The following is a 15779-nucleotide window of genomic DNA, read 5'->3' on the forward strand; positions in this document are numbered from 1 at the left end:
TGGTTTCTTCAGTAGGGCGCTGAGCTCGGCATGCTTCCAGCTCTCCGGGAAGGTGGCGGTGTCGAAGGAGGTGTTGATGACGTCTCGGAGTTGGGGTGCGATGGTGGAGTCGGCCTTGTTGAAGACGTGGTGGGGGCAGGGGTCAGTCGGAGATCCAGAGTGGATGGTGTTCATCATGCGGGCTGTGTCTTCGGTGGTTACTGCGGCCCAGGTGCGGAGGATGGCGGTGGGGTGCGTTGGTTCGGCGGTTGGATGCGAGGATGGTGCGCCGAAGCTGTTGTGGATGTCGGCAATCTTGCGGTGGAAGAACGAGGTGAGGGAGTCGCAGAGATCTTGTGAGGGGGTGATGTCGTTGTTGCCGGTGCTGGGGTTGGAGAACTCCTTGACGATGCTGAAGAGTTCCTTGCTGTCTTGGGCGTTGTTGTCCAGTCGGTCCTTCAGTGATTTCTTCTTGGTGGTGCGGATGAGCTGATGGTGCTTGCGGGTCGCGTGCTTGAGGGCGGTCATGTTGTCAGTGGTCCGGTCGAGGAGCCAGGCTTTCTCGAGGGTGCGGCAGGTCTTCTTGGAGTCCTTGAGTTCGTCGGTGAACCAGGGGGCCTTCTTGCTTCTGGGTTTGCTGGGAGGGTTCTTCAGTGGTGCGAGGTCGTCGGCGCAGGCGGTCAGCCACTGCGTGAAGTTGCGGGCTGCTTCGTTGGGGTCCGGTGTGCTGGCAGGTGGGTTCTGGCTGAGGGAGGTGGTGAGCTGGTCGGCGGTGATCTTGCTCCAGCTTCTGTGAGGAACCTGTTGCGGGTGGTGGTGGGTAGTGGTTTTTCTGAAGCTGAAGTGGATGCAGCTGTGGTCGGTCCAGTGAAGTTTGGCGGAGTGGCTGAAGGCGATGTGCTTGCTGGATGAGAAGACAGGGTCAAGCGTGTGGCCGGCGTAGTGGGTGGGGGTGTTGACCAGTTGCTTGAGTCCGAGGTTGGCGAGGTTGTCCAGCAAGGTGACGGTGTTGCGGTCCTTATTGTTTTCCAGGTGGAAGTTGAGGTCCCCTAGGAGGATGTAGTCGGCGGAGGGGAGGGCGTGTGGGCTGATGAAGTCCGTGATGTCTTCGCTGAATTGCGTGCGTGGTCCCGGGGGCCGGTAGATGAGGGTGCCTCTGAGGGTAGTCTTTGGGTCGGTGTGAATCTGGAAGTGGAGGTGTTCGGCGGCGGCGAAGGTGTCGTCGGCGTCGGTCGTGATGCGGATGGTGTTTTTGTGGACGATGGCGATGCCTCCCCCAGTCTGGTTGATGCGGTCCCTCCTGGTGATCTTGTATCCATCCGGGATGGCGATGTCGGGGGCTGAGGAGGCGTTCATCCATGTTTCAGTGAGGAACGCGACGTCTGGTGATGTTGTGTCGAGCAGGTTCCAGAGTTCGACGGCGTGTCTGTGGACGGAGCGGGTGTTGAGCAGGATGCACTTGAGGTCACTGCTGGGGTTTGGCTTGGCGGGCGCGGTGCATGTTCGGAGGCAGGTGAACTTGCAGGTTGTGCAGGTGAAGGGTCCGTGGAAGCGTTACGGGGCGGCCCGGCAGCAGGCGGGGTTCCGGCCGGCATTGAGTGCGTTGAGGGCGGCGGCGTCGTAGGTCTGTCAGGTCGTCTTGTGTCGGTGGGGGCCAGGGGTCCGGGCGCTGGGCGCGGTCCAGGCACGGACGGGCGCAGACGGGCTTACCTTTGGCGCACCTTTGGCGCACAATCGGCGCGCCCGCTGCGCGTGACCGCTGCACGTCCGCGCGGTCGCCATTTATGGCGAAGTGGGAGGGAGGGAGGAGCAGCTGGGAGGCGGGGAGGGCACAGAAGGAAAAGGGGGCGTGGCCGATAGCACGGCGGCGGGAAATGGGGAGCGGGGCGGGAAGGCACAGGGGTCAGAGAGGCAGGACAACAGCACAGGCTATAACAACAATTCAATAACAGTAAATGGGAAATAAAGAAATGTAAACAAGATGCGGGGGAACAAAAAAGTAAACAGATTACAATCAGCAGTACACGCAATTACGGCGGGGGGCGGGGTCGGCCAGGCAGGCACAGCGAGGCTGCGGGCAGCAGCGGGGGGAGATACACACCCAACAGCTGGTGGCCGTGCGGCGCGGGGGTGTCCTGAGAACAGGTCACACTCACCTGCGCCGCGCGGTCGCCATTTATGGCCAAGTGGGAGGGAGGAGCAGCTGGGAGGCGGGAGCGGGGAGGGCACAGAAGGAAAAGGGGGCGTGGCCGATAGCACGGCGGTGGGAAGCGGGGAGCGGGGCGGGCAGGCACAGGGGTCAGAGAGGCAGGACAACAGCACAGGCTATAACAACAATTCAATAACAGTAAATGGGAAATAAAGAAATGTTAACAAGATGCGGGGGAACAAAAAAGTAAACAGATTACAATCAGCAGTACACGCAATTACGGCAGGGGCGGGGTCGGCCAGGCAGGCACAGCGAGGCTGCGGGCAGCAGCGGGGGGAGATACACACACAACAGCTGGTGGCCGTGCGGCGCGGGAGTGTCCTGAGAACAGGTCACTGGCGTCTCGCGCACGGGACGTCGAGATCCAACCGGCCTCTCTGTCGGACCACTCCCCGGTAGTGGCCTACTTTCTGATACCATCCACCCCTAGGCCCCAGCGACACTGGCGACTGCGCGACGGCTTATTACGTAGCCCGGCTGTAGTGGAACACATTAAGACGGCCCTGAGCCACTTCCTCGCTCACAATGCGAATAGCGACACAACTAAAGCCACCCAATGGGCAGCTCTCAAGGCAGTCCTCCGGGGTGAATTCATCTCCCTAGCCACGGCGAACAATAAGGAACGTGGGCAGAAGAGGGCCGAGATCTCCCAACGCGTGGCAGAGCTGGAACAAATGCACCAACGCACGGGAGCCGCCCGAGCCTGGCGCCAATTGTGTACAGAAAGGAAGATGCTTGCGGCTCTAGACCAGGATGTAGCGGAATACGCAGCCCTTCGGCTGCGACACGCATACTATACTGGAGGAGACCGTTGTGGGAGACTCCTGGCAAGCAGACTGAGGCAGCAGCAACAGACGCGGCTCGTTCGGTCCATTCAGGTAGGGGATGCCGATCCGGTCACAGACGATGGCGCGATTGCCGCCGCCTTCGGGGACTTTTATGCCGACCTCTATGAGGCGGACTGCTTGGATCTGCAATGCGGCCGAGACTACCTCCAGGGCGCGACCCTTCCTTCCTTGAATGAGGCACAGGCAGCGTTCCTAGATCGCCCCATAGGGTTGGAGAAAGTGATCTCGGCGATATCACGCCTCAAGTTGGGAAAATCGCCAGGGCCGGACGGATACTCGGCGGCCTTTTACAAGACGTTTTGCCCCTAGGTGGCCCCTTTACTACGTGATCTATTTAACACCTTCGATCAACCCGGTGCTGTGACCCCGGATCTACTGGAAGCTGCGATATTGGTCATACCTAAGCCGGGCCGCGACCCCACCCGGTGTGGATCATACCGGCCGATATCCCTTTTGAATATAGATCTCAAACTGTACACAGGGATCATCGCGAGCAGGCTCGCCCCTTATATGCAGCAGCTAGTGGATCCCGACCAGGCGGGGTTTATCCCACAGCGCCAGACCAGCGATAACACCAGGCGGGTTCTCCACTTGATAGAGGCCGGATCTCAAACAAGACCGGGATGCATGCTCCTTACCATCGATGCCGAGAAGGCTTTCGATCGAGTGCACTGGCCGTATCTCGATCTGGCACTACAGAAGTTTGGTATGGGGGAGACTCTCCGCAACCGGATTTTTAACTGTTATCGCCAGCCAGCGGCGACGGTCAGAGTCAATGGCGATACGTCTCCGCGCTTCCCGATCGGCCGTGGTACTAGGCAGGGATGCCCATTGTCCCCCCTGTTGTTCGCTCTTTATATGGAGCCTCTAGCACAGCGCATACGGCAACACCGTCTCATTGAAGGTATCCCGTTCTGCGGCGACACACATAAGGTCAGCCTGTACGCGGACGACATTCTGCTTTCCCTGATGTCACCGATGCAGTCCCTTCGAGCCCTCTTTGTGGAACTCCACACCTTTGCCTTAGCCTCGGGCTTCAAGGTCAATGTGGGGAAGTCAGAGGCCCTGAATGTCTCTTTACCGCCCGCGGTGCTGACGGAGGTCAAAGCTGAGTACGACCTGCGGTGGCCCGCCTCCCCCGTTTCCTATCTTGGGGTGCTGCTGGCACCGACGGTGAGAGCCACGGCGGATGCCAACTACGCGAGGCTTAGCGCGCGCCTGCATCGGGTGCTCGGACGGTGGAAACACCTCACCCTCTCCTGGCTAGGTCGCATTGCCGCCGTCAAAATGACCTTGCTGCCTCAGATTCTCTACGTTTTTCAAACTCTCCCCCTCCGCCCCCCGGTGCGGTGGCTCCACAAGACGCAATCCGACCTGGCACGGTATGTTTGGAACGGCCGGCGGCCGCGCTTTAAGCATGTGATCGCTACACTCCCCCCGGCTCATGGGGGCGTGGGGATGCCAGACCTCACCCTCTATTTTCAAGCTGCCCAGCTGCGCACACTGGTAGAATGGCATCAATTGGAATCTAGTAAACACTGGCTCTTCCAAGACCAGGCGGTGGCGGGCCGGCTTCTGCAGAGTGTCCCATTTTTACCGCATCGCTATAGACCCCCTAACCGCTACGCGTCCCAAATCACGAGCACGGTCCTGACCACATGGGATACGGTGGCGGTACGGCGAGGCCTCACGTCGATCCCCTCCCCGATGACACCGATCTTCGGCAATCCGGACTTTTCTCTGGGTCTTGACCCTCAGGCGTTTACGGTCTGGAGGTCGACGCCCTGCAGGGCGGTCGGCCACATGTTCGACCCCAATGGTATCCTCTCCTTTCCGAAAGTGAGAGAGGATTATGGCATTCCGGAATTCTACTGCCTGCCATACCTTCAGGTCCGTCATTGGGTGCTTCATCCGTCCATTCAACCCGGTGCACAGCGACTCCTCGCGCCCTACGAAAAATGGCTGTTGACACGTACCTCTGACAAGAAGCTACTCTCAGACTTATATCAACACTTGCTACTCACTAACACTCACTCCTACAATGCCGGGAGGGTCAGATGGGAGAGGGACCTGGGGAGGGCACTCACCCACAAGGAATGGGAAGGCATATATCACAGGGCCCGCCACTCGGCCTACTATATGGGCCTAACTGAAACGCTGACTAAAGTAGCCACATACTGGTATCACACTCCTGAACGCATACACCGCTGGGACCCCCGAGTCACTGATTGCTGCTGGAGGGGGTGCGGGGAGCTTGGCACCCTAGAACATCTGCTGTGGAGCTGCACACATCTGCAACCCTACTGTTCTGCCATACTTGACTTAATCGACGCACACTTAGACACCCAGCTCCCTAGGTTCCCTGCCTATGTGCTGCTTGGCCTCCCTAATGCCTTGATGTACCCCCTGAAATCTTTGAGAGGGAGGCTCATCGCGATCGCGCTGGGTGCAGCAGTAGAGAACATTGTGGCACATTGGAGGGAGACTCAGCCTCCGTTGCAGCTTGGGTGGTTACATAGACTCTGGACGGTCCTGGGGATGGAGAAGCTGTCACTGACAAAAGCTGGGAAGGGGGATGAATTTGCATAACTTTGGAGACCGTTTCTGACCCTGCTCACCGGGGAATTCAGGGAGTTGAGCTGCCCCCGATACTTGCGTCTGCTCCACCTGGCGGACACTCCACTCACAGACCCTACTGCACAACCCCGTGGGCCGAGAGCTTGGCGACACTCAGCCTCCCAGGAGGTGATCTAAGACGGCAACAGTTGCCTTCAGCCCACACCCGTTGGACAAGGAGGGGGGTGGGATGGGTGGGTGTTTTTTGAGGGGGGTCTAACTGGGATTGTTATTGTTTCACTCTATGGCATACCGCATTTGATGACGGCTCCCGAAACTTAACTACGCGGCCGGCCCAGTTGGGTTGTAGGCGACTTGCTGTGTAATACACTGAACGAACTGGGCGCAGCTTGGGCCTCCTCACTTGCTGGTATTAGCATGGGAGGTCTGCGCCACTTGCAGCACGAGTCGATGTTTCTGTTGTGATATTTCTTGCAATAAAAAGATTTAATACTATTTGCAATGTCAAGATTAGGGAGAGCTCCCCCAGGGCCTGGGCGCATGATGACTTCTCCACAAATTGTTCTGTGGAAGAGACACAAGGGGGCGCTGTGCTTGCTTCCCTGCCCCATGGCTGTGCTTACTTCCCTGCCCCCTGGCTGTGCTTGCTTCACTGCCCCCTGGCTGAGCTTGCTTCCCTGCCCCCTGGCTGTGCTTGCTTCCCTGCCCCCTGGCTGTGCTTGCTTCACGGCCCCCTGGCTGTGCTTGCTTCCCTGCCCCCAGGCTGTGCTTGCTTCCCTGCCCCCTGGCTGCACTTGCTTCCCTGCCCCCTGGCTGCGCTTGCTTCCCTGCCCCCTGGCTGCGCTTGCTTCCCTGCCCCTTGGCTGTGCTTGCTTCCCTGCCCCCTGGCTGCGCTTGCTTCCCTGCCCCCTGGCTGCGCTTGCTACCCTGCCCCCTTGCTGTGCTTGCTTCCCTGCCCCCTCGCTGCGCTTGCTTCCCTGCCCCCTCGCTGTGCTTCCTTCCCTGCCCCCTCGCTGTGCTTGCTTCCCTGCCCCCTCGCTGTGCTTGCTTCCCTGCCCCCTCGCTGTGCTTGATTCCCTGCCCCCTCGCTGTGCTTGCTCTCCTAGGTGTGTGTGTGTGTGGCTCTGGGTGTGTGGGTGTGTGTGGCTCTGGGTGAGTGGGTGTGTGTGGCTCTGGGTGTGTGGGTGTGTGTGGCTCTGGGTGGGTGTGTGTGTGTGTGTGGCTCTGGGTGTGTGTGGCTCTGGTTGTGTGTGTGTGTGTGTGGCTCTGGGTGTGTGGGTGTGTGTGTGGCTCTGGGTGTGTGGGTGTGTGTGTGGCTCTGGGTGTGTGGCTCTGGGTGTGTGTGGCTCTGGGTGTGTGTGTGTGTGTGTGTGTGTGTGTGTGTGGCTCTGGGTGTGTGTGTGTGTGTGGCTCTGGGTGTGTGTGTGTGGCTCTGGGTGTGTGTGTGTGGCTGGCTCTGGGTGTGTGTGTGTGGCTCTGGGTGTGTGTGTGTGGCTGGCTCTGGGTGTGTGTGTGTGGTAGTAATTGCTGTCTGCTGAGCTCGTCCAGTAGGGTACAATAGGTCTTACATTTGCGAGAGAGTAAGCTGTTGGCAATGTAAATTACAATGCCATTTATTTATCTGTTTTCAAAACCAACACATAAATAAAAAATTTGTCATTTACAATGCCAATAGCTCTAACTTCTGCAAAGGCGAAACCGTTGCATTGTAAATGCTTGTTAATGATCCATCCTCCCTGCTTGCCATCTCTAGGGCTAAGAGTAAACAACTAGCACTGAAGTTTGAAGAGGACAGGAGTGTGGAACATTATAATTTGTTGAGTACAAAGAAAGATATCCAATTTTTTGGGACCAAATTTACACTCCCCAGCACAGATTTGTGCTGACCTGTTTTAGACTTAATACCATTCACCGTTTTATCTCATTTCATCGAGTAAATGATTGGTCGGCCAAACGGATTAATTGCCTGTGTGATGGTATTTCATACCAATACACACTGCACCATACCCTTCTGTAAATTTTATGAAATTCCGCAACTGCAAATTTTAAAGCCACTATTACGGAAACGTAATTTCAGACAGTACAGACCAGCTGTACTTTTTTTTTTTACAACAACTGCCGTCCCTTGAAGTTTGTTTCGCTGTGTCCATATTTTTGTGGAGGGTTATTTTAATATGCAGACAGTTCAAATAAGCTGGTGTATACACAAAAGAAGCTACCCTGAATGTAAACTGACCGAGGATTCAAAGGTACTTGGTAGAGTACATGGCATCTCACGAAAAGTGAAGGACTGTCCTCACACACCACCAGGTGTCATGCTTCATCATTGGCAGTCATCGCTCTCTAGAAACTTGGTTTGGTAGAGAGCAGGCCTACACCTGGAGACAGGGAGGCACTTCTCAATCTAAGTGGGGCCCTGTGAAAGTGAGTGAATATTAAAAAACTATTTAATTGCCAAAATGCATTGATTTTAACAGGCAACTAATTGGTATTAAAATGGATAGAATGGTGATTAGGGGAATTAGTACCCTTTCACCGTAGTGACTAAAGTCATGGACATGTTTCTGCTCAAATGGCCAAAGGGGTGCGGAGCATTCATCTGGACGGGAAAAAGAATGTGGGCTCCAATCTTACGAAAAGTTGGTTCGAAATTACCCCTGGGTACGTTTACCTATGCCAGACTCTACCTAAAAGAGTTTTCTGAAACCTGTAAATGTAAAAGAAGTGAGATTGCCATCAGAAACAGATAAATGTGAAATAATTGAGGTCAAATTGCAGTGAAAATTGCCCCACATGCATCAATACACATATAGTGGCTTTTGTATGAAACACGTGTCACTGTAAACATGAGACACACACAGTTGTTTTTTGCACAGAGATGTGAGACCAGCTCACAGCCTTACCGTATTTAAGGTTCCTAAACACCCCATGGGTGAATTAGAGACCCCTGTAGTGACAGTCTGGAAGAAAAGTTAAAATTAAAATTCAAAGTGATTGGGAATTTGCACACAAGCACGCATCCACACCACCACTCATACTCTTACTACATCAAGGTGTCTCTCACTGTGTGCCTAATAGTGTTCGCTGCTTTTCCCTGATGTACAAAGAACAACGTGGGATTCTAGCCTTAAGTTGGTCCCTTGATTTTTAAATTGGTATAATGTGAGTTCGCAGATGAGTTAAGTTGTGTTTTTCGGTTTCCGGAAAAGAGCCTGCATGTTCGTGATCAAATGCCTGATCTTTGTGTCAGAGAAATGCATTTCGGCGGATTGCCCCAATTGCTGTTGGTGTTTAAAACACGTGTGCAATCCCCGGTGTGTCCCATCGGAGTTATTACTCTGTTTAATGAGAACTATATTTCCCAAATTAATTTCTGTTTGGTAAACTCTCAGATAGGCTAGACAGTGACATCTATGGGTGTGCCATTCACAGTGGATCCGTTCCTCTTCATGAAGTAACGTATGGGAGGCCAGGAAGTAGTTTTCTATTTAACTCAGTGAACATCTTAAAAATTGCATTATAGGTAATTTGAGGACCATGTTCCCTGAATGTACACTTCATCCCAACAATGTTAAATGCGTAATGTACTCATTCTGGTGGTCATTTCCGCATACATCAAGTCACAGGGGCACGTGATCAGATAAATAACATTCTCGCTATTGCAATTGCTGTAATTCTTTAACACCCATGGTCTGTTAGTCTTTATGCCCACCGCCTTAGTTGTGCAGACGTAGTTGCATGCTACACAGCTGCCACGAGGGTAGTGACTGACTGGTCTTTGGTTGCCCCATAGTTTCATCAGACTCTGGGTCTGTGGAGATGGTGTTTTAGGGTGGACAAGCTCGTCCCATAAGCTTGTGTTTTGCTTAAATGCAAACAGTGGTGGGGCTAATGTTTCGTTGCTCCTTTGAGGATATGCCAGTTCTTCCGTATGATGTTCTGTACTTTGTTCGATATCGGGGTGTATGTAGTGAATAAGTTGCCATGAATGTAAAAGTTCTATTTTGTTTCAATTTAGTACAATTATTGCTTTGCTGTATATTTATTGTTTTTTTTAATTTTATATTCCTTTTTTGGAAATTCTATTATGTGAACTTTTATGGTTTTTAAAACCGAATAAAATATTTTCTGATTCTAAGTAACCACTCTCAGGAAGACCATGAGACAAATGTAACAACTTTCTTTCGAATATACCTAGCCTGAAGCAAAACTGCTCCTAAACCATACCCACTGACATAAGTTGTCACAACACTTTCATCCCTTGTGTCAAATATCTTCAAAGGTTTGGCCTCTACAATATCTACCTTCATTCGCTAAAAGGCTTTTATACCCCTTTCATTCTTCTGTAGCAAAACCCTCATGGGTGATCTTATCTATGACAAATGTTGAACAACCATGCACAGCATGGAGCCAACCCAAGGAATAATCATAATTGCTCCCGGGCATCTCTGATGCTTCCAGTAAACACTTCTTCAGCTAAATCCTCTTCCATAGAAATGTGATGCCTTAATCACCTCACTCCCGTCCACTCCAATTTTGCAAATCTCCACTTCTGAGCTTCAAATGATTATCTATCAAAGGTGGCTGGGAATTATTCAAGCATCCCTTCATCAATTTTTTGTATACTTCAGTGCAACACCCTAGCCAGGATGAATAAGCCCAGATGTGGGTCCTGTGCACATTGAGCCGTAGAAGCAAGCTATACCCAACCGATAAGCCCTAATAAGGGTGAGACCAGTCTTGGGTTGCTTATTTTCCAGTTCAGGGAGGACATGTCCTGGCAGTTCAGGGTGGACTGTTCCTATTGGAGCAGGGTAAAGACTGATTTACATATGCACCTCGATTTGGACATATGTAAACTAGTGCAAAATAACGATGGACTGGGATACAGCTGAGAGCAATTACCAGTGACTGAGATTAAGCCAAGCATTCCATCCATCCCTTTTTAGTGTGCTTGAGTATCTATTAAAAAGCTCAAAACATTTTTCAAAACCGTTATGCTCTTGAACAATGGAACCAAAATATCACTCTGAAATCTTCCATTTCCAAAGCATACATACAAGGCTCTTGGAAAAACAACAGATGCTGACTCCAACTCAAAGGGAATTCTTTTGTACTAACATCCCCCTTTGGGAGTCATGAACGATGTTAAATAGTGGGAAACCTGGTGAAGGTAAGTTTGATGATAAGGCAAGAACATGTTTCATGTAGAGAAGGTAGATGCCCTATGGAGTAGCAGCAACATCTCTGTAATATTGGATAGAGGATATCAAGCCATCTAAACATTTTTAAGATCACTAAAGTCCACACAAGGTTTTATATCCTTGTTGGACATGCACATCAAAACAACAGAGGTTAAGCACTAGAACTCTCTGTTTACTCTATTAAGTCCAAACACACTTTTGTGGTACTTTCTGGATAGCTCGTGCACCGTCGCTTTCAAAACCATTAGTTGGCTTCATTGTCACTCTAATTTACTTGCTTATTATTGGTAAATTGCCGTAGTTTTTCTTCTTCTTCATGTGTTTGGCCCTTCCCTAGAGCATAGATGAATTACATTTGCCCTTTCTCTGCATTTTGTTTAAGGTGCTACTACTTTTTTCTTTGCGTTTTTAAGCACTCTACCAGAGTGAGTTCTTTTCTGCTTGCTCCCCTCTATACTTCTCCCCTCTCCATGTTCCCTCCCTCGTGCCCTTGTGTTGTTGCCTGTCCTCACCTGCCTGCTATTCTTCCATCATTGTTGCTCCGCCCCAACCACCCTCCCTTCTTCTGTTGTTGTTGTTGCTGGATATCACCCACCCGCCCACCCTCCCTCCTCCTATTGTTATTGCCGACCCCACTTGCCCACCTTCCTTCCGTTATTGCTGTTGGACACCCTCCTTTGTCAAATGTTTACCCCCAGCCCACTCCTCCCATTCCTGTTGTGCATGTTGCCCCTGACCTGCCCCCATGTTGCCTCTAACCGCGCCATAAAATACTTCATCACCAGTTATGGTATAGGGTGATTCAAATCCACCTTGGTGAGAACTTCGAAGTTCCCAACTCAGACATTTTAAAAATGGGAGATTTCCTTTTCTTTCCCCAAAGCTGGAACTTTCGTCATCATCTTCTACATATCAATTTAGCAACCAGACACATTAGTGCTTCTCAATATTAGGCACGTTTGCCTCTCCACATTCTGACCTACAAACTTGAGTTAAGGGACCATTTTTGTTACATTTAAAAGATGTTACAGAACATCTTGCACGTTTTGACATTTTCCATGTGCCATTTACTTCCACAACAGCTACTTTTCTTACCATCTTTCCCCTTTTCTAACCAATCCTCCTACCTGAATCCTGCTGAGGTCGATGTCAACACAATTTAGCAGCGTCCCTTGAACTATTACCCTTACAGAATAGCGAAATTTCATTCAAGCTAATTCCAACAATTTGTTTACTGGACAAGTACATTTCTGAAGCATGATGTTCCTACCAAACTGTTCTGTGTGTGTGTGTATACAGGAAAGCAAAGTCCAGGAGCCCAATAGGCTCTGTTAGCGACAATGGCTGGTTAGTAAGCCATATATATGTGAACAGATTTTTTTTAAATATATTTGGTGCCCTAAATCATTTTTATGTACCTGAGTGTGTAAACAAGTGAATGTTTCAGAATGTATTTTCCTTTTAATGGAAATCTGTTCATTTGAAATTGGTCACTTTTGTCCGCAAATAGGGATTAAATCTTGATTTCTTAGTTAAAAAAAATAAGTACTTCGTTTCTTCTCTTATTTTTAATTGAGAGGAGCTCATTGTGGATCTCTCTTCATTTATAGATTTAGAGTCCTAATTGATTTATTCTGCATTATTGGGGCTGTAGACTTTATTAAGTAATTGACCACTGAGAATTAAATAACATAATTTCTTGAAGTTGTATAGAGTCTTCCTATTGAATAGTGCCTTCATGTTATTTTAGCCTTTTGTGCAGCTAGAAAGATTACTGAAAAGTGGGTCAATGAGGATGACTTCAAGCTCTCCCTTATTTCGAACAGAATCCTATATTGTGGTTGAAGACAACTGCATTTGGGTCCCACTGGATCAAAAGGAAGAGAAATATAGGCACCTCATGGGCATGAAGAAGGTCGGGAACAGAGGAGGCTCTCCTTTCTCAGTGGCTGCAGGCAATGGAGCAGCTCTTAGACTCAGATAACATTTTGCTTCCCATGCAAAGCTGGACAGGGAGACAATCGGTCTCCTGTTGTTGTGTTAAGAATGTCCCACAAAGGTCTGTCCATTCAGCCGGGTCTTGGCGCGCTTCTCATGGATCAGGAGGCTTGTTCAGACAGGTGCAGCTTGTCTACTCTTGCCAAAAAATGAGTCTTACTTCTCTACGTAGATAAGTAGCATTGCTTTACTGATCCCGTTCCTACAGCACGTAGGCTTTCTTCAGCAAGCAGGCTCTTTTCAACATTACTCAGCTTTCTAGGAACAAGTGGCTCCAGAAGGTGGGCGAGTCTCCAAAATTCCTATGGATACCAAGCAGTACACACTGACTCACCTAGTTCTGAAGGCTAGTCCATAAAGTAAACATTCAAGTCCCAGTACAACATACCCCAAGGGGCTCTAGCAGGCATACTGGGTTTGTTTTTCAGCAAATCATTGAACCATTCCTTCTGCAGGTACAAGTGAGATTTTTTCTTGCAGTGGCTGAAGCTTTGGTTTTTAAAGTGTAGATCGCGGTTATCATCAGTGGTGATCCTTAGATCAGTACCAATTAATATCCTGAATCATTCCACTCCTACCTTTGCAGCAGCATGCAGTTTCTACTCTGGGTTGTGCCTTGTGATACAAAATATTCCCCAAAGTCATTTGCACTAGTACTAATGTAAATCAGAACAGTGGTATAGTTGTGTGGCACTCTCTCTGCCTGCCAGCTTCAACCATATGCCTCCTACTTTCTGTTGAGTTTTACTACTTAAGAAGGAGACATAGCTTCCTCTCAAAAACTCTGCGACAACCTATCCAACTTCTTTCACAGCAAAATTGCAAACATCTACTGCAACTTTGTACACCAACAAAACCCCAGAGAACTCATCGCTAACCTACCTACCACCAACCAAGACGTCCACCTGACCAAGTGGACAACCATCACCAGAAATGACACAGCTGCAATCATGCGGACCATCCACTCAGGAGCCTCAAAGGACCGAGGACCCCACCACATCTACAACCTGGGAACATCCCCAATCAGCACCAGCCTGACCCCCATCATCAACACCTTCATCACGTCCGCCACTTTCCTGGACGAATGGAAACATGTAGAAATCCTTGTACTCCTGAAGAAGCCCACATCTCACCCAAATGATCTGAGCAACGTCCGACCCATCTCCCTATTTCCCTATCCAGTCAAAGTGATTGAGAAGGCTATTAACAAGCTGCTCCCAACCCACCTTGTACTTCACAATCTTCTAGACAACACACAACCAGGATTCAGAGAGAACCACAGCATGGAAATAGCACTCATCGTGACTACTGACTACATTTGAAACATCCTGGACCAAGGAGAAACAGCGGACCTCATCCTGCTCGACCTCTCCACAGCCTTTGACACTGTCTCCCATAACACCCTCATCAGATGACTCCACGAGGATGGCATACAAAGATCCTCTATCAAATGGATTTGTTCCTTGCTCACGGGAAGAAGCCAAAGGGTTAGGCTGCCACCCTTATCATCAGAGACCAAGAAAATGAAATGCAGTGCCCCACAGAAATCATCCCTGAGCCCCATTCTTTTCAACATTTACACGACACTGCTTGCCAACATCATCCGATCCCAAGACATTCCCATCAACTCCCACACCAATGACAACCAACTCATCCTCTCCCTGACGGACAAGACAAACACCAGCAGATCCAAATTCACAATCTGCATAACCATGGTTGCAGACTAGATGCGTACCAACTGCCTGAAGCTCAACTCCGACAAGTCAGAAGTACTGGTCTACAGCAACAAGACCTCCCCATGGAATTCTACCTGGTGGCCGTCGGAGCTAGGACGAACACCCACACTCACAGTTCATGCAAGAAATCTAGGGATATTTCTAGATGACAAGCTCAACATGACGGCTTAAGTCAACAAAGTGTGCACCTTCTGATTTCACATCCTACGAAAAAATATTCAAATGGTTGCCTCAGAACACCAGACGGACGGTCACACAAACACTCATCACCAGCAGGCTAGCCTACAGCAACACTGTCTACGCCGGAATCTCCAAACAACTCCTACACAGACTCCAGACCATCCAGAATGCAGCCACAAGAGTCAGACTCATACTCAACCTGCCATGCCGCGCTCACATCACACCACACCTCAGGAAGCTTCACTGACTCCCCATTCACAAGCATGGGCAATTCAAACTTCTCATGCAGACGTACAAAGCCCTACACAACACAGGGCCAGAATATCTGAGCAGCTGCATACACTTTCACCAATCAACCAGACATTCTGCCTCACTCTCACTCACTCACACACACTTCATGCAACCGCAAAAGCAAAACTGGAGGTCGCTCATTCTCCTACATTGCACGCAAGACATGGAACAACCTCCATCAACACATCAGAGCCTCCTCCTCCTTACTTCTGAGTTCCGTAAAAAGCTGAAGACCTAGCTCTTCATATAAGCACCTTGGGAACACACACCTACACAACTTGTCCAAACGCCTGGATACCCTCTTGGATGATTAGTGTGCTATACAAATCAACATAACATAACATAACACAATAAAGAAGTGCTAAGATTACTTAACACAACACAGAAGTGCCTAGGTTGGGAAACCAAGACATATTTCTATTCAGGGCAGTATATTATTTCCGGGGTGAGTTACAATTAAGGTTACATAAGCTTCTTTGATGACGGTTCGTCCTCATTTGAAAGTGCACGACTGCGAAATGGGTACCGAAATATCTGCAGCAAATGTCGCATGTTTATTGGGTGAGGCTGCCTGCCCATTCCCCCTTGTGGAGGGAGGATTCCATGGAGAAGTTGTTGAGGGGAATTACGTAAATTCCTGTGGGGTTTTCTAACTTTTACTGGAAATAGCATGCATGGCACGACTGTATTACAGTGGGTGTGACAGTTAATGGGTAAAAATCTGGTGTGGATTACAAAAAGAAATGGCACAAACCCA

The sequence above is a fragment of the Lissotriton helveticus genome, chromosome 5_1 (assembly GCF_964261635.1).
Source record: "Lissotriton helveticus chromosome 5_1, aLisHel1.1, whole genome shotgun sequence".
Classification (NCBI taxonomy): Eukaryota; Metazoa; Chordata; class Amphibia; order Caudata; family Salamandridae; genus Lissotriton; species Lissotriton helveticus.